The sequence below is a fragment of the Sapajus apella genome, unplaced genomic scaffold, assembly GCF_009761245.1.
Source record: "Sapajus apella isolate SASKATOON/1434 unplaced genomic scaffold, GSC_monkey_1.0 scaffold96, whole genome shotgun sequence".
Lineage (NCBI taxonomy): Eukaryota > Metazoa > Chordata > Mammalia > Primates > Cebidae > Sapajus > Sapajus apella.
The window spans coordinates 5,503,067-5,522,317 of record NW_022437036.1 but is presented as its reverse complement, the minus strand read 5'-3'; positions in this window follow the sequence as shown (position 1 = coordinate 5,522,317).

Below are 19,251 nucleotides of genomic sequence, written 5' to 3'. Positions count from 1 at the left end.
GCCTAGCCAAGTTGACACATTAAACTGAGCAGTGCAGACGGTCGAGAATTGATGTGAAGAGTATGAGTATTACATGTAAAGTTTGCAGGCTGGGGCCCAGCATAGAGTGTGGACTCAATAAATGTGAGCTCTTCTTGTTTCTGTGAGGATGCAAAGAGAAGACTCACAAACAGCCCCGCATATAGTAAGTGCTCAGTAAACATAGCAATGATTATGTCTTCAAAAATTCACTCCGTATGCATGTATTGAGGTTCTGCCATGTACCAGGCATCCTTAGTCTCAGGGCTGTGATGGTAGTGAGGGCACTGACTGGGGCCTATGGCAGCAAGTCATCTCATGCACATTCACACACACACTCTCACACACATACACACACACAAGTTGATGACAAGTGGTGACTTCATAGGGTAAGGACTTATGATGGATGTAGAGTCTGGAGGCTTGGGAAGTGGAGGTTTGCAGGATGAGTCAGTTTCCTGGGGGAGGGGTGGTGGCTGGAGCGGCGGGGCTGTGGAAGCTAGAATAACAGGTGCAAGCAGTTATTCTAGGCAAGATCCTAGCGTGGTGGGGTGGGTCACAGCCAAACCCTGCATATCAGGTTCTGACTATGGATACTCGATTGCTTTGATGTTTTAAAATTTATTTTTACTTTTATTTTTTTGAGATGGTGTCTCGCTTTGTCACCCAGACTGGAGCACAATGATGTGATTTTGTCTCACTGCAACCTCTGTTTCCCAAGTTCAAGGAATTCTCCTGCCTCAGCCTCCTGAGTGGCCGGGATTACAGGCACCTGCCACCACACCCAGCTAATTTTTGTATTTTTAATAGAGACAGCATTTTACCATGTTGGCCAGGTAGGTCTTGAACTCCTGACTTCAGGTGATTCACCTGCTTTGGCCTTTAACAGTTCTGGGATGACCTGCATGAGCTACTGTGTCCAGCCCTGCTTTGATTTTATATTGGCATTTCTTTTCTCTCTTAGCCTGAAAATAATTAAAATAGTTGCTTATTGGCCATATCTATCTATCTATCGATCTTTGAAAAAATAACTATACCAACTTTATTGCTAACAATATGATTATTCCTAAAAAAAAAAAGCTCCAGATTTCGTTGCAGTTCTTTTCTCGCCAGGGGTGTGCATCCCAATCAGTGTATTTTAAAATCACCTGAAATGATTCTTCTCTGATTGGTGAATCCAGAAGGTGGCTAACCTTTACTTAAAGGCCAGATCACCTGGGTAAAAAATGAGATACTCTCTTGCAAGCAACAAGGAAAAGGCTGTTCAGCACGCGTAAACTTGGATGTTGTGATTGGCTCATCTGGTCTGGCTGGGATACATGTGTACTGCACGTCCCCTTTGCCAGCTCGGGTCATCTCGGGTCCAAGCCAACCTTGCCTCTCACCTGACAATCATCACAGCTTCTGAAATGGTCCCCCATCCTTTTGTACATGGCAGCCAGAGTGGTTTCTTTTACAAACTGAACTGTAATATCACACCGAAAAGGGGTTCAAAGAATTGTCACAAAGTCATGGACAGAATGGGAGGCCATTACCTAAGTGAAATGAGTCAGAAGCAGAAAGTCAAATCCCCGCATGCTCTCACTACAAGTGGGGGCTAAGCAGTGGGTACACACGGACATAAAGGAGGAGGTAACATACACTAGAGACTCCAGCAGGTGGGAGGGTGGGTGTATTAGTCTGTTCTCACTCTGCTAAGAAAGAAATACCAGAGACTGAGTAATTTATAAAGAAAAAGAGGTTTAATGGACTCACAGTTCCACATGGCTGGGGAGGCCTCACAATCATGGCAGAAGGCAAAGGAGGAGCAAAGACAGGTCTTACATGGTGGCAGGCAAGAGGGCGTGTGCAGAGGAACTGCCCTTTATAGAATCATCAGATTGAGTGAGACTTATTCATTGTCACAAGAACAGGAAAAACCCACCACTGAGATTCAATGATCTCCCACCAGCCCCTCCCATCACACATGGAGATTATGGGAGCTACAATTCAAGATGAGATTTGGGTGGGGACACAGCCAAACCATACCAATGGGAGAGTGTTGAGTGCTGACGAGTTACCTATTAAGTACAAAGTTCACTCTTCAGGTGATTTTGGTACATGGAAAGTCCAGACTTCACTGCCATGCAGTATATGCAGGTAACGACTGCATTGTATCCCCTAAAGCTATAACAATTTTTAAAATTAAGAAAAAAATGGTCATAAAGCACACTTCTACGGAACCTCAGCCCAGATCAAGATGTTGCTTCTTTGTCCCATCTCACAAGCTGCACCCCACTCATCCCACAAGAGATGTTTTGACATCTCACATTATTATTTCATTTTACCTTCATTTGAATTATCTTTAAATGGAGTAACTCAGATTGTATTCTGTTATATCTGGCTCCTTTTGCATAACTTTTTAAAATGAGATGCAACCATGCAGTTGTGTGTGGGTACAGCTCGGTTGTTATTTTGGTTGTACAATATTCTATTTATGAATATGCTATAATTTATTTATCTATGTTGCTGTTGATGGATATTTGAGTTGTTTCCTTTTGGGGACTACTACAAACAGCAAACGTATGCACATTCTTATCAGTGTATACACCACTGTTGGACAGAAGCTGATTTTCTATGTTATGGGGCATACATAGGTTCAGTTTCTATAGATACCACCAGTTTTCCAAAGCCGGGCGGGGGGGTCCTTAGTCCACACTCCCAGCTGCAGTGTATGAGAATTCTGGCTGTTCTATACCCTTGGATTATGTGCCATGGTCTGGGGGTCTTGTGTTTGTTTTACTTTTGTTTCTTTGGTTTTCCATTCTCTGGGTGTATAGGACATTTTACTGGGCTTTTAATTTGCATTTATCTGATGGCTAATTAGGCTGAGCCTCTTTTCATGTTCTTATTGATTATTTGGACATCTTTTTGTGAAGTGTGCCTGTTCAAGTCTTTTGCCTATTTTTGTATTGGGTTGTTTGTATTTTCTCTTGACTTGTAATAGGGGTACGTTTCTTATAGATCTGAATATGACTCCTCTGTCATTTGTGTGTGATTTAATTATAAAAGAGAATCCGTTTAGAAGGGAAATCTGACCTGTCACTCTCCCGGCATCCCTGTCTTTATAGATCAGCATCTCTGAGAGCTACTGGTACTCAGGCCTTTCTTAGTTCTCTGGCCTGTCTTTGGGCCACCCCATTCTGTGGCTTCTCCTTCAGCTACACTAGACCCTCTACAGTGCCCTTCTTTTTGTCCTGGAATCTGACACTGGACAATGTGACTCAGAGCTAAGAAAACAGACTCTGGAGCCAGACTGCCTGGTTTTACTGCTCATGTGTTTAATGGTGCTGACAATAATAATAATCCCCCCTCAAGAGTTGTGAGAAGTTAATGTGAAGTCCTTAGAAGAGTGCTGAGCACATGGCGGCGGGGTGTGTGTGTGTGAATTTTTTTTATCATTTATGTTCATTGAGGTTCTGCTTTTGGAAATGTTCTTTCCTTTTATCCTCCATGACTCTAATCCTCCTTGGCTAATTCCTACCTACCCTGTAAGTCTCAGCTCCAAAATCATGTCTTCAGGGAAGCCCTCTATATCAGTCAGCACAAGCTTAGTTGACTTGCAGTAATGAACAACCTCAAACTTGCAGTGGCTTAAAGCCATCAGAAACAGTCCCCACCCCTGCCACATGTCCCCTGTTGGGTGGCTAGGGGATCTGCCACCATGATACTTTTGCATCTTTGTTCCAGAACCTTGTCCATGGACGAGCCGCTACCTGGACTGTCAATAGGCAGTGGTAGAGGGGAAAAAGACTCTGGCAGGCTTCACACAGGGGAGTAATGCTCACCAGGAGTGACCCTTATGTCTCTTCCACTCTCGCCAAACTAGTCACAGGCTGCATTGTCCACAGGGGCCAGGAAGTTCAGTCCCACTTTGTACTCAGAAGGAGAGGGAACTGAGATATTTGGAGGGTTGCTTCAGTGACACCTTGCCTGAACCCCAAAATGAAACCTTGCCTGAACCCCAAACTGGGCTAGGCCATGCTATTGTGTGCTTTGTCTATTCTACCTTTCTAACACACATCAGTGTGCAGTCATGTGTTTGTGTGACTGTATGGTTACTGTCTATGTCTCTCACCAGACTGAAATTCACAAGGGCAGGGGCCCTGTTGGAACTGTTGACTGTGCTATCCCTGTTTCTGTTACCTGTGTCCTGTAGACATCTGAGAATTTTGGTGTCTGTAGCAGTCAGTCATTGGAGAATAGATGCTGGACTCTATATCCTGCCATCTCTAGATATATTTTCTTCTTTTAATTACTCATTGCCGAAGTTCATGTACCTATCTCTCAGCTTCCACAGTTATCAACATGCCAGTCTTGTTTCACTGAATTCCCATATTTCATTGCAGAACATTTTGAGTCTATAAAAAAATAGAATCATGTAGCAAACTCTCATGTAGTCATCTCCCAGCTTGAACAGTTATCAACATGCCAATCTGGTTTCATTGAATTCCCATATTCTCTCCCCATCACTATTTTAAAGTAAACACGTCTCATCATTTCATTCATAAGTCATTCGCTTTAATGTAATACCGTTACTGTGCCTCAAAAATGACCAGTGATTTTTTAATGTCCTATAATACCCAGTCAATGTTGCAGTTCCACTGATGGCCCCATAAATGCTTTGTTCAAATTAAGATACAAAGAAGGTACATACATTGCATTTGGTTGATTTGGTTTTGGAAATCTTTAGTGTGTCTCCCTCCCCTTTTTTATTTTCTTATTTTTCTGTTGAAAATCATATCATCCATCCTGTAGGCTTTGTAGGCTTTGCCATAATTTCTATGTTGCTGATGGTATAGTGTCTCTGGATATGTTCCTCTGTCCCCTGTGCTTCCCGAAAACCTGTAGCCAGCTCTCAGTACAATCTAGAAATTTGATGAGATTCATATTTGATTTTTTTGTCAAGAATTCATCAGAGTTGTCATTGTATACTTGTTGTGCATCATTCCAAGCAGACAAGTGATGTCTGCTTATCTGTTAAGCTTCATCAGAGGTTTTGGGTTTTGCCAGCCTGATCCATCCGTGGTCAGCTGCCCCATTCACATAGTGGTTCTGTCAGCCAATGATAATCATTGCCTACGCCCATCACATGACTGGGGCTTGTGAAATAGTGTCATTCAAATGATATTCTTACTAATCTTTACATTTCAAGTTTAAAATGGCAGGGTTTTCATTTGATTACTTTGATTTTATATTTGTATTTTTCTCTTAGCTGATGATAATTAAGATAGTTGTTTCTTGGCTATATGTGTGTGTGTGTGTGTGTGTGTGTGTGTGTATGTGTGTGTGTGTGTGTGTGTATATATATATACACACACACACACACACACATACACACACACACATATATGTTTCAAAATAACAATACCAATAATCTTGCTAACAGTATGATTACTTTAAAAAACAGTTTAAGATTTCTTTGCAGTGCTTTTTGCCCCACCACTGTATATACTTGTATTAGTGTATTTTACAATCACCTGGAATGATTCTTCTCTGATTGCTTAAGGGGTTGGCAAACCTCTTCTCTCTCTGTTTTGTTTTTTTGTTTTTTTTTATTGTTTGTTTGTTTGTGACAGGGTCTTGCTTGGTTGCCAACACTGGAGTGTGTATTGGTGCAATCACAACCCACTGTAGCCTCAACCTCCTGGGCTCAAACAATCCTCCCAGCAAACCTTGTCTTGCAGGGCCAAAGAATAAATCTTTGCAGCTTTGTAGTTCTGACTGCATCCATTGTAACTGTTTAACTCTGCCATTGGAGTACAGAAGCAGTGACATAGACAACATGTAAATGAGTGTGCTTGGCTGTGTTCCAGTAAAACTTTACTGATGAAATCAGGCAGTGGGCTGGATTTAGCCTACCTGCAGGCCATAGTTTTCCAACTCCTGGCGTAAGCCATGAATGTGATGAACATATTCATATGCTTCTTCTTTGTTTGCGATTATTACAGGCTGCTGTTTTCACTTCAATTTTCCTTTGTTTTATAATTTGCTCTACAATGTTGTGGCTCCAAAGCCAAGCTATAGAAACATGGCACACGTGGCTGGGCTCGGTGGCTCACACCTATAAAACCAGCACTTTGGGAGGTCGAGGTGGGCAGATCACGAGGTCAAGAGATCAAGACTGTCTTGGCCAACATGGCGAAACCTCGTCTACACTAAAAACACAAATATTAGTTGGGCGTGGTGGTGTGTGCCTGTATTCCCAGCTGCTTGTGAGGCTGGGGTAGGAGGGTCACTTGAACCTGTAAGGTAGAGGCTGCAGTTGAGATAAGATCGTGCCATTGCAATCCAGCCTGGCAACAGAGCGAGATTCTGTCGAAAGAAAGAGAAAGAGAGAAAATGGAGAGGAGAATTTTCCACATGGCATGTGGAAAATTCAAGCTTCTCTTCGTGCCCTTTCAATGGTGTCTCTGTGCTTTGCAGAAGCTCCCTTTGGTCTGGTCAGTCTCACCCATGAGTGATTCCCTTCCAGGAAGGGTCCTTTGATTGTTGAAGGTAGTCCTGCTGCTCAGTGCTGATTCCTGTCTCCTCTACTTCTGGTGTATGTGATACATTCCCAGATCCAACTGGCCTAAGCAACCTATCAGTAACGTATTGGCTTATTTAACTGCAGACCTTAGAGTCAGAATGGTGTGTTTGTATGAATTACAGGAAGACATCTCCCCTGGGCAGACGCCGCCCTGCAAGTGCCCTCTCGATGAGCAGCTCATGCCTTCATGCAGATTAGAAAGAGATGTCCCTCCAGGAGTGTGGCTTGGTGAGCAGAGGGTGGGCTAGCTGTTGGTCCCCACTTGCCCCTTCAGCTGAAAGACCTTGTGCAGTGCACAACCTGCTCAGCTGTATGGGGTGGCTATGGCTTGTTCCCAGGTCTTGGATTCCTCCAGAGCGGCTCTATTCTCAGAAGTTTCTCTTTTCATGGTGTCAATGATGACTGTCAGCAGTTCAGGCTTATGTTCTGCCAGTTCTGCAACCGCCTCACAAAGAGCACGTTGTCCCCATTGAAGCAGGAGCTAACGTGAGAGCAAATGATCAGGCTGGGTCGTGTGCCTTTCCCTTAGAGGCAGGGAGGTTGCAGGGCAGCCTCATATGAACTGCTGGGGTTTTTTTTGAAACCCTCAAACTCTTTTTTGAAATAACATAAAATTTTTGAACTGAGAGCTTTCAAGGTAAAATTGAGGAGCTATTACTCAACAAAAGGGGACTTAATCTTGGGCAGAAACAAACTCCCAGCCATCCCATATGTTTTCTGTGCTGTTCATCCATGATACCCACCCCCGCCGCCCAATTCCAGTGACTCCACTCCTGTTTGCTTTGTTCCACTTTCTTGCAAGAAAAATCACATCCTAAAATGTTCCCTCCTTGTGGAAAACCCAACCAGATGAGGCTCAAGTCGTAAAAGAGCATGAGACATGGGTCTCCATTTGTTATGAGGTTAGTGGGCATCAATTTGATCAACAGCCCCCGTCTTTCATGAAGAAGAAATTAGCCACCAGTAGGACATGATGGTTTTCTTTTATAACCAGCTCATTTTTAAAAAAATTAATTTCAGGGCTGGGCCTGGGGGCTCATGGCTATAATCTCAGCACTTTGGGAGGCTGAGGAGGGTGGATCAGAAAGTCAGGAGTTCAAGACCAGCCTGACCAAGATGGTGAAACTCTGTCTCCACTAAAAAGTAAAAAAATTAGCCAAACGTGGTGGCCCCTGTAATCCCAGCTACTAGGGAGGCTGAGGCAGGAGAATCGCTTGAATCTGGGTGACAGAGGTTACAGTGAGCCAAGTCGCACCACTGCACTCTAGCCTGGGCGACAGAATGAGACTCCATCTCAAAAAAAAAAATTAACTTCAGTTCAGCTTTTTTTGATGTTAAGTTTCAGGGTCCATGTGCAGGAGGGGCATGTTGGTTACGTAGGTAAACATGTGCCTTGGCGTTTTGCTGCACCTATCAACCCATCACCTAGGTATTAAACCCCACATGCATTAGCTATTTATCCTGATGCTCTACTCCCATCCCCCACATAGGCCCCAGTGTGTGTCGTTCCCCTTCCTGTGTCCATGTGTTCTCATTGTTCAGCTCCCACTTACAAGTGAGAACATGCAGTGTTTGGTTTTCTGCTCCTGTGTTCGTTTGCTGAGGATAATGGCTCAGTTCAACTTTTAAGCGAGGAAAGATAAAGGATAATTGTGCAGCGTTTTCTGAAAAGTTATGAAAAAAAGCAAGGGGTCATTTTTCAGAACTCCACTCCCACGATGAAGAGTCATCTGTTGTAGCTCTTCCCTGCAAGGTAACTTGCAGCCGAGCTGTAAGCTCTGGAATTGGCTAACGGGGCTTTGCTTCCAAAGATGTTTCTCGGATTCTTCAATTTGCAAGGAGGGTGTTTGGAACTAGAAAAAAGGTGGATGGTCGCGTTAGCGGAAATTCTCAGTGCAGCCCCCACATCCTCATGTCTGCTGGGAACCCAGGCTCTCCTCACCCCCAACCCCTCCTCTGCAGCCCTCTCCTCTCTTCTCCATCCTTATTTCCATTCGAATCAGTGGTTACGGGGTGCTCTCAGCCCCAAGCACTGATGCAGGGATTTTTCAAACTGCAATTTATCATGTGGATGACGGTTTGATCCCTCGTTTGGTGTCGGCAACATTGGGGTTCTAATTTCCACTCCAGGGACAGTTCCCTGTGGAGCAGGGCAAACCTTGCCTAACCTTTCTATGTTAGTTTCATTTCCTGGAAAATAGAGTTATTATCTACCCTGCTCCTAGGAACACAGGAATTAGTCATTGTTTTTTCAGAGTACTAATCTCATACCTTTGCCAACAAGGCAATTCCACCCACAGCCCCCAAATTGTATCTGATCTCACATTGGCTGAATGTATTGATCATCACCATTTCCATTGTGAAGCTCCAAACTAATACTTTTAAGGTTGCCACTTAATTCATAAATCCAAGAAGCTGTCACAGCCGCCACAGTGAGTAGGGTTCAGAGCCGAGGGCCACGTAGGAAAAATCACCACCACCGCAGCCCCAGCCTCCACCCAAGGCTAGGCAGGCAATCACGATGGAAACAAGAAGGTCACACCGGGCTGCGGCTTCGTCCCTTTCCATTTCAGGCTATGATTAATCTTTTCTGATGTTCTTTTATTTGAAAGAATAATCCAAACCAGCCCCAGACAGAACGAACTCTCCTTAAAAGCGAAATCTACATGAAAGGATGGAACATTGCTCACAGAGAGAGGAAAGACAGGGAACCCATCGCTGGGGGTTTGAGGCTCCTGAAGAGAGGACTGAGGTGCCTGGTCCTTAATCTATAGGTGTAATGGGAGAGCTCTTTCTTCTTGAAGTTGGTGATTCACGACCTCATTTGAGGTCTTACTCCATCAAAAATACATACAGCTCCAAGGGCTGCCAAAAAAAAAAAAAAAAACCAGTCAGTTTTCTCTAACCTAAGAGACCCCACACAGTTTCTCTTCCAGCCTGGAGACCTGGGTTACTGTCAGGTGCTCCAGCTTGACTCCTCCTGCCCTCCTGAGTTATAAGTGGTCCCCAGGAAAGACCCTTCAAGAGACAGGATGCTTGGGTCTGGATGGTTCTCTAAGTCAGGGTTTCTCAACTGATGTGCACCTGATATTTGGGGCTGAGTCACTGGGGTGGTGGGGACAGACCTGGGCATGACAGGAGGTTTAGCAGCCTTCCTGCTCCCACCCACTGGATTCTGTGAGCAGCCCCCTCTCCTCCAGTGGCAACAACAAAAAGGTCTCCAGACATTGCCAAATGCTTCTGGGTGAGGGGGCGCAAAATCACCCTGGGGGAAATTCATGGAGCTGTGGGATCCCACAGCCCTTTCCAGGGTGCCTTGGTGTCCACAGGGAATCTTCAATGTGCCAGGGCCCCTGGCTGAGTGGGCGAGACCCGGGGATGGCAAAGCGTGGGGCTGTTCTGACATAGGAGCATTTTTCCCTTGTGCACAAGTCCGCCTGGCAACTGTGCCAAGAGTCATTGTGGCCTGCCTCCCAGGTGCCCCTTTGAATTGTGCCCACAAACCAGGTGGTTAATCACCTCTTCAGAGCTGCTTGGAAGCATCCCTGCCTAAGCGAGCACGTAATTACCAGCTCACACCCTCAGCCGTGGACACGCAGGAGAACAGTGGCAGAAATGGGTGGCTCATTGTAGGACGGGGGAGCGGGGGACACTGGCCTTGGAAGCGCAACATGAATGCCAAAGATGGTGGTGTCTGTCCCCTTTGGAGACTGGACGTGTTTTGCTGGCCTTCACCAGAACACCGCCACCAGATCCCTGCAGGTGGCTAGGGCTACCTGAGCTACATGTGTGAGGGATTGGGTCCCCAACCACAGGGGAACGCGAATGGTGGCCTAAGCCTGCCCACGCCTCGAGCCTCTTGTTAGCTCCAGGGCATTTTTCATTTGGCAGCCTGGCTCTCCGTCATATCAAACGAATTAAAACACACCCACACTTTAACTATCATTTATTTGCAGTAAAAATATTTGAAAGGAGTTTAATGATTTTGCTTCTTAAATTATCTGGCAGCAGGTAATTCATCAAAGTCGCAATTACCTGTGATTTGTCCCACAACCAATAGGCATCCTTAGGCATTCTTGCAACTGTTTTCTCAAACGTAGTGCAGTTTTTATGACGACTGCATCATCAATACTGCACCCAGCAAGCGGCGAGGAGGCTGCACCGCTCCAGTCGGCAGCCGTTTAATGAAGCATTTATTAATTTTGATTTTGTGGCTTTCTTGTTGAATTTCGGAGCCGATAATTTTATTCTACACTGCACACACTTGCATGGACCCGAGAAAGGTTCATGCTTAATGCTCTTGGGGGTTTTGGGGGGGGTGCTCTTTTCTCTTGGCAGTGTACTGAAGGTGAGAAGAAGATGCCAGAGGTAGCTGAGCAGTCGCTTTGCCGGGGAGAGTTTGCTTTTGCTTGTTTTTTATGGTGGTAAAAATTAAGTCCAGACATCTGGAGATCCACATGTGTGATTTGCAAAAATCAAACACGGCATTTGTTCCTTATTTCTTGATTAATTTATTGGATGTCAGCTTTCTGATCAGTCTACCAGCTGGGTATTTTACTTTTCTGTGTTAACTGCAAACGAAGCTTAATTGCTGGGACGCAAGCCGGTCGGAAAAACAATGAGAAATTAGGCATAATTGGGCGGCATTTCCTGATGAGTTATAACGCCAAGCTCAACATGGGAGCCAGTGTTTTATTTTCTTTTTTACAAAGAAGGACTTGACAATTATTCCTAGTGCGGGAGTTTCACTCCCCACTGCTTTCCAGTGCCTGGCACGGAGAGGAGGGGTCATCTCCTGCCTCCCAACCAGAGGTAGCGAGCCTCTCAGATGCTTATGGTAATATTTAAAGACATAAAAAGGACAGGACAATTAGAAATGTGCACGAGTAGCTTTAGGGCTGACGTTATTGATGCCTTTGTGATCAATAGCGCTATTTTTATTTGGACTGCTGGGTAAGAACAAGCCTTAGGAAGCTACGGCCACAAAATTTAGAGAGCCCTGCAGAGGGCCTGTAAAACCCTGTTGTAACTCACATGTCAGGCCGGGAATAATGGCTGATTTAAAGGCTTTGGCTGATGCAGTGAGGCGGGGTTTCCATCAGCGTATGCCCAGGAGAGGGGATTACATCTGCCCGGCATCCAGACCCCAGGTGGAGTGAAGCCGTTTATAACAGAATTTGGCCACAGTTGAATTTTAATCTTGGGATCCACCGATTGCTTTAAGGGCGAACTCGAGAAGCTGCCATTTGTTTTTAATAGCTCTACCCAGAGACTAAAGAAATCCCCCCACCCCAGTCGCTCTGTCTGGGTTGTGTTCGTGGAAGGGAATTGAAAGAGAAGATGTGATAAACAGGAGCCAGGGACTGTCATGCTTTCTGGATGAACTGTTTGAACATTGGCTTTCTGATAATAATCGCAGCTAATATTGCCGCTAAGCACATTTTACGTCAGGTTTCTTAATTATTTATCTTTTTATTATTTTTTTGAGACAGAGTCTCGCTCTGTTGCCCAGGCTGGGGTGCAGTGGTGCAATTACCACTTGTGTCAGCCTCTGCCTTTGAAAGGCCTCAAGCCATCTTCCCACCTCAGCCTCCCTGGTAGCTGGGACCACGGGCACAGGCCACCACGCCTGGCTACGTTTTTTTTTTTTTTTGTATTTTTTTGTAGTTTTGTAGAGATGGGGTCTCCCCATGTTGCCCAGGCTCGTCTTGAACAACAAGCAATCTACCTACCTTGGCCTTCCAAAATGCTGGGATTATAGGCCTGAGTCACCATGCCCAGCCATGTCGTGTTTATTTTTTTTAGAAAAACCCAACCCACAACCTGTGAGAGACTATCTCAGGCCCATCTTCTGGGCGTGCATTCGCCTATATGGTCGCCATTGTCACACCTGAAACATGGCCAGTCCATACAGACACAAGTTGCAAATGTCAAACCTTCACCGGATTTCAGACTTAAAGTGAAAAAAACCAGTGTCAACTACTCAGTTAGTAACTTTTATATTGATGACAGGCTAGGATGATACTATTTGGGGTATATTGGGTCATATAAAATATATAATTAAAATTGTATTCGTTTGATTTTGTACCCATTTGTTTTTACTTTTTAAAAAATGTGGCTGGGAAATTAAAAAAAAAATTACAGCTGTGAGTCACATAATAGTTCTGTTATAAGGCGCTGATCTAGAGGAAGAAAAGACACACAGACCTAGAATCTCAGCACTTTGATAGGGTGGATCAGCTGAGGTCAGGAGTTCAAGACCAGCCTGGACAACATGGTGAAACCCCATCTCTACTAAAAATACAAAAATTAGCGAGCCTGGTGGCATGCTACTTAGGAGGCTGAAGCAGGAGAATCACTTGAACCCGGGAGGCAGGTTCTCAAAAAAAAAAAAAAAAAAAGAAAGAAAGAAAAGAAGGACAGAGATGGAAAGCCACTTGCACAAGGCCGCGCAGCATGCGAGTGTCTGGGCCTTTTAGATGCTAACAACATGACCCCAGAATTGGCTCTTGTGCATGAGTCAGTTTCTCAGTCAGCTTTTCGTTGTCGGCCCTACATCCCTGCAGACCTTGGTTGAATTTGTAGCCCCTCTGGTCTGCGTTTCCCCAGCCCCATCACCAGAGGCTGGGGCTGAATGATCTTTGTGGCTTTTTGCGGACAATAACATTCTCAATTTTATACTCTTTGGCACAGAATGGTGTGATGTGGAGAGAGGGGAGCATCCGTCTCTCTCTGAATGCTTACTTAATTATATTTAATTAGGAATCTTGTCATATTTTAGCCTGCAATTGGTCTCCTGGGGCTATCTGCTGTGGAGATTTTTTTAAAAATCCAAATTTTATTTCTTGCCATTGATCCATGTGGTTAATGGGCCTGAGGAGGAATGATGTCATCTGTCCTTTTAACTTAGAGCAAAAGGCAGGAGGAGAAATTGAGCAAAATCAGGCTGAGTGCCCGAGAAGGCCACCCTTTGGAGAGCTAGTGTCGGCCTGGCTCATTCCTGCAGGTTCTCATCTGCAGTGCCCACTGTATGCACCAGCTTGCTCTGCTCTGTGCCAGGATTTTGGGGAGAGCTGGGTTCTGGCATCATCTGTGCCCTTGTTGACATGGTACACTAAAATTGATGCTTGCCCCAATGGTAAAATAGCTGCATGTGAACAGCACCAGTTTGTGACGTCCAGCGTTCTTGAGTCAGTCACCTATTCCCTGGGTTGCCTTCAAGACAACCCGAGTGGACTCACTGCCTATTCTTCTCCCTCTGGGTGGAATAAGATTCTTATAAGGGTAGGATGATAAGAGAAGGGGGCTCTCCTTCATTGCTGTCATTGGGGTCCTTGGTGGGAAACTGGGACAGGATTCAAAGCAAGGCTGTCGTAACCTGCGCTTCCCCAGAAAGGAGCCCCTGGCGGCCTGACTGGGGCCAGCTCTCCAGCCCCAGCAGCTGCCCCCACCCACCCCCCAGACTTTTAATCAGTGTAGCTGATTAGTTGAAACACACCACAGGCTGGGAGCCTGCGACCCTGGCTGGCATCCTGCGCTGTCATTTATGGCTGGGTGATTTGAGGCAAGTCTCCTGACCCCGCTGAGCCTCGGATCCCTCATTTGCAAAATGAGACTCATCATATCTGCCCTCCTCCCTCCCCAAGTTGTTGAGAGGTTCCAACAATGTACAGAGAGTGATATGAGAATGTGGGTAAACAGGAGAGTGGTATTTAAATGCACGCTATTACCGTAATTGCCTTGTGTTGTGTGTGTGTGTCTCATCTCCCCAATTAGATGTGAGATCCTTGGTGACAGCCACCACGTCTCCCCCTTTTTGATATTCCCCACACAGCTGGGATGGTGCTGAACATATGGCCACTGCTCAATAAATATTTACTGAATTGTACTGAATTTCATTTTGGTTCCAAATCACCCTAAAAACTTGGTCGGGTACAGCCCAAAGGAGCAGGCAGAACTCGAGAGGCTCCCCAGCCTGGCTCTGCAGGCGTTGTGGGAAAATGTCTGTGGAATGAATGAACTGATGAATGAATGAATACTTTGTAGCATTTGCTTTACTCTTCCTGCTCCCAGCCTTGACACTGGCTGTGAAATCTGCCTCCTGTGCTCAGAATGACTTCTCCCTCTCCTCCTTCGGGATACGCTTGCCATATCCTGCCTCGCTGTAGTTCAGATTTCTATTAAGTAGTCAAACAGAATATAAAATTGCCAACAAAAAGATCATTCCTGGATTAATTAACCTCCCCTTTTACATAGGGAAAGACATAAAAGAGAGCATAAGATAAGAAAAGAAAATGAAATTAATCTTATACTTTCTATGGCTGCCTGTTAATTTCAAGCTTTCCTGCATCTGGGTGCCTGCGTTCCTGCTTGGTTTCTGGATTGCTCAGTACTTAAATGAAACATCTTATTAATCATTTCCCGGGAATGCTGTGCAGCCAAAAGGAAAAAGAAAAGGCATTCAGGAGCCACAATAAGTTTATTTTTGTAGTAATGCATACCTTATCATTAGGTATGGCCAATACATCAAAATGATAAGCCAAATTTGTATACGATCTCACACTGCTCTCAATAAATCACGTTAACAGTAAGTTGCTAGATCAATTCTGCCCTGACACCAGCCTCTCCACAGAGGAGAGATTCGAGAATAAATGTGAAGGTAACCAGGGAATAAAACTGTCTGAGAAGTTTCACAAAAGAAGCTGAACTCTGCTAATCAGAAAGTAGATGCATCTTTAATTCTGAAATGATCACGCAGCGATTCAGCAGTCCTGAGGACAGGCAGAGTTTCTCAGCCCCAGGGTGGAATAGATGGCTTCCTATCTCTCTCCTGCCAAGGCTGCGTTCTCACATCTTCCAAAATGTCCATTAACCCCAGAGGACATTCCAGCTGGCCCCTCACCCCAGCAAGATGATGTAAATATAATGATTAACCAATCCACACTAGCATCAAGGTTTTTTGACGCTCCTCTTCACTGAAAAATGAATTAGCTCCTGGCAGCACTGTCCAGAAATTAATTCACAGACAACTGAGCATTATTACCCATGATCTGCCCTGGCTAACTGCTCTCTCTCTTAGTGAATTTGGGGATGGAAATGAGCTATTTCTATCCACTTTGTCATCCAGAGACCTTAGTACATAGTGTATCTCTGGTAAGTGCTGTTATCATAACCTGTTTCTAGAATTGCTATTATCAGTAATTCTGTAGAAACAGGGTCCCACCCAAAGCCATCAGCACAATGCATTTAAATCATAAGATCAGCCTTTAATCTCTACTTTGATGTTGTTGGCAGAGGTAAGAGTTTTATTTAGGCCCAATTGCTGCATCTTTTAATTTTTTTGAGTAGTGAGCTTATCACCCCTCCAACCCCCTCCCCGATCCTGAAGTCCAGAGGCCACTTTCTGGGAGGTCTTTGCAAGTGGTTCAGATGCTGGGGCTGGTTTGGCAGGCAGGGGTGTAGAGAACCATAAGGGCTCCCTATAGGAAGACATCAGGACTAGCACAAGCTACCCTTACAAAATGCAGAATGAGTGATGGAATTGGTGTATGGCAATGAAGCCTGCAGAGAGAGCTGCCTTGATTGTCTGCATACTGAGTTTAGGGTCCTCTCTGGAAGAATTTCTGTCCCGGATGCTTCCCAGCTAGTACCTTAGTACATAGTGTATCTCTGGTAAGTGCTGTTATCATAACCTGTTTCTAGAATTGCTATTATCAGTAATTCTGTAGAAACAGGGTCCTACCCAAAGCCATCAGCACAGTACGTTCAAATCTTAAGATCAGCCTTAAGATCTCCTTGTTCCCTTACACGTGGTGCTCCTGCCCACCTCTTCCCTAGTGGCCATGCCACCTGGCTGAGTGTCCGCTCCCACCATGTGCAGATCACAGCAGCCCCCTGGTCTCTAACTCTGGTTTCCACATCTGAGCTCCAGCGCCACCCCCGGCTTCTTGTTGCCTACTTTTCCTGCAGTACATCTGTCCCCTTACTTGTCCCCATGGATGACTCTTCCCTTCTCTAAGGCATAAGCCTTTGCTCTTCTGCAGGGGCCTCCCCTTCCTCCCTCCCCTTACCTTCCTCTGACCTGCTTGGTGTACGTTCTGGCTATGCATCCATTCGATCTCGGGATTCTGTTTCTGTCTGATTCCTCAAGGAGCTGCCAGGGCTCCCAGGGTACGCTCTGTATCCTGCTCATTTGAATTTTCCCTTTCCCTGAAGGGCTTGTTGCACAGTAGGTCTCTACAAATATTTATTAAATGAATGTGCATGTGTTCAAACCCAGGAGATGGGGGAGAAAGATCAGAGGGAGGATTTGATCAACAGAAGGCTTCCAAGAAATAGCTTCCAACTCAAATCAGTTCTTTTTCATTTTATTATGGTAAGAACACTCAACATGAGATCTACCCTCTTAACGAATTTTAAAGTGAATCGCAAATTATTTAACTAAATGATGAGTGAAAAACGAAGTGTTGAAAAGACACTCAGTATACATCTGCCACCTTGGAAATGTATTAATAATCGTCATCGTCGCCGTGCGGCTGCTGTGGATTGAGCGTCTATTCTGCGTCAAACCCTTTGTGAGCCCTCTGTGCTTGTTCCCTTGTTTACCCCCGCCCTGATCCTCGGAAGCAAGTCTGCTGTCACCCTCAGTGGAGATAAAGCCGTGGGGGCTCTGACAACCATCCCAGCCGTCACCCAGCCAGGGGCTGCCTGAGCCAAGCAAGAGTCCACACTGGGGGACGCTGAGTCCCTGCCTCTCACTGCCATGCACATTGTCTCTGGGTTTCTATAAAGGTTGAATGATGCAGAGGTCCTGTGGAGGTCCCATTATGAAAAGGGCATGTTCTTTGTTTTGGCCCCAGTACAGGGCACCACCCACCCACCCATGTCTTCCAATCAGTCTCCAGTATGATCAGTAATATTTGTTAGCGGGAGAGGGGCTGGTGTGTGGGCTGCCGCAGCTGGGCGGCAATGAAGCAAAAGCTTTACTTCTAAGAGAAGCTAATGGGCCCAGTTTAGGGGGGCACAAGCCCCTGACCTTGGTTGGATAAACCTCTAGCACTAATCAACATTACCGGGAAAGTCTGTGTGCGGTAACAAAGCATAAATATTTGGTCTCTATTGAAGGTCTCCAGGCCCATAGCACACAGCAGCCTTAAGCATGCATAGTCTACCTGCCTGTTAGGAAAGAGAAAACACACAGAAAAACAGCCCTTTGAATCCATTCTTCCCCATAGAAACAGACACGATGTCCTGATCATTATGTCTAAAAAAGCAGTAGATACGAAAATTGGATTTGGTTGAAGCTGGATTTTAGCTGCAAATGGGTGGTTTTTAATAAAGTGCCTCATAGCAACCGATCTGTGAAAAGCTGCTACTTAAAAGCAAGTTCATATGATCTCAGAAAATGGCTCATCCAGACAGGGCAGTCTCTAACTGTTTATTTATAGTCGTCTGCGCCAGATCAGATAAGCCGATGCTCATGGAGGTGGGGGGGGGGCACTTCTAGAATGTTCCATCTATTGGAAACTCACAGCCTCAGCCTGTGGATGTGATCAGGAAATGGATCATCGACTCACACTTTTGGAAACAGGGCCCGGTGGGGTGGGAGCTGTGGGGAGGTGGCTGTGTTCTCGGGATAGAGGTCCTCCAAGTGCTGAGACCTGAGGGTTGTTTGTACAGTCTGGGGGCTGAAGGGATGGACTGGAGCTGGGGGAGTGGTCTAGGGGACGTGAATGAGGGTAGGTGGATCAGGGCTAGGTCCTGCCTCTGAGACGGTTTGCCTGTTTGACCTTGAGCGAATGCCCTTCCTTTTCATTTTCCTCTTTCATTTTCTTTGTTTTTTCTTTCTTTCTTTTTTTTTAGAGGCAGAGTCTCACACTGTCACTCAGGCTGAAGTGCAGTGGCTCGATCTCAGCTCACTGTAACCTCTGCCTCCTGGGTTCAAGCGATTATCCCACCTCAGCCTCCTGAGTAGCTGGGATTACAGGCACATGCCACCATGCCTGGCTAATTTTTGTATTTTTGGTAGAGACAGGGTTTCACCATGTTGGCCAGGCTGGTCTCGAACTCCTGACCTCAGGTGATCTGCCCGCTTCAGCCTCCCAGAGTGCTGGGATTACAGGTGTGAGCCACTGTGCTCAGCCTATCTTTCTTTTTAAAAAGGCTTTGTTGAAATACAATCCACATTCCACACAATGCAACGATTTGAAGGGTAGAACTCAAAAGCTCTTAGTGTATTCACAGAGTTGTATAACCATCACCACTGTCTATTTTGGAACATCTTCATCACTCCCCCAAAAACCCTATAGACTTCAGCAGTCATCCCCTATCCTCCGTTCCCTCTGTAGCCCTGAGCAGTCTCTGCTTTGTCTCTACAGATTTCCCTGTTCTGACATTTCCTTTGAATGGACTCAGGAGATGCAGTATCTTGCTTCCAGCTTTTCTCACTTAGCTTCATGTTTTCAAGGTCCTTCTACGCTGTGGCCTGTGTCAGGACTTCATCCCCTTTCAGGGCAGGCCCTTCTGGTCTTCAGATCGGTCACATGGGACAAATGCTGCCACAGCCTCCCTGCTAATAACCCTCCACTGGAGGAGAATCCAATTCAAGTGTTAGTGAGGGGCTGAGCTATGGAAGCTCCCCCCAAGGGACAACTCCTTATTTA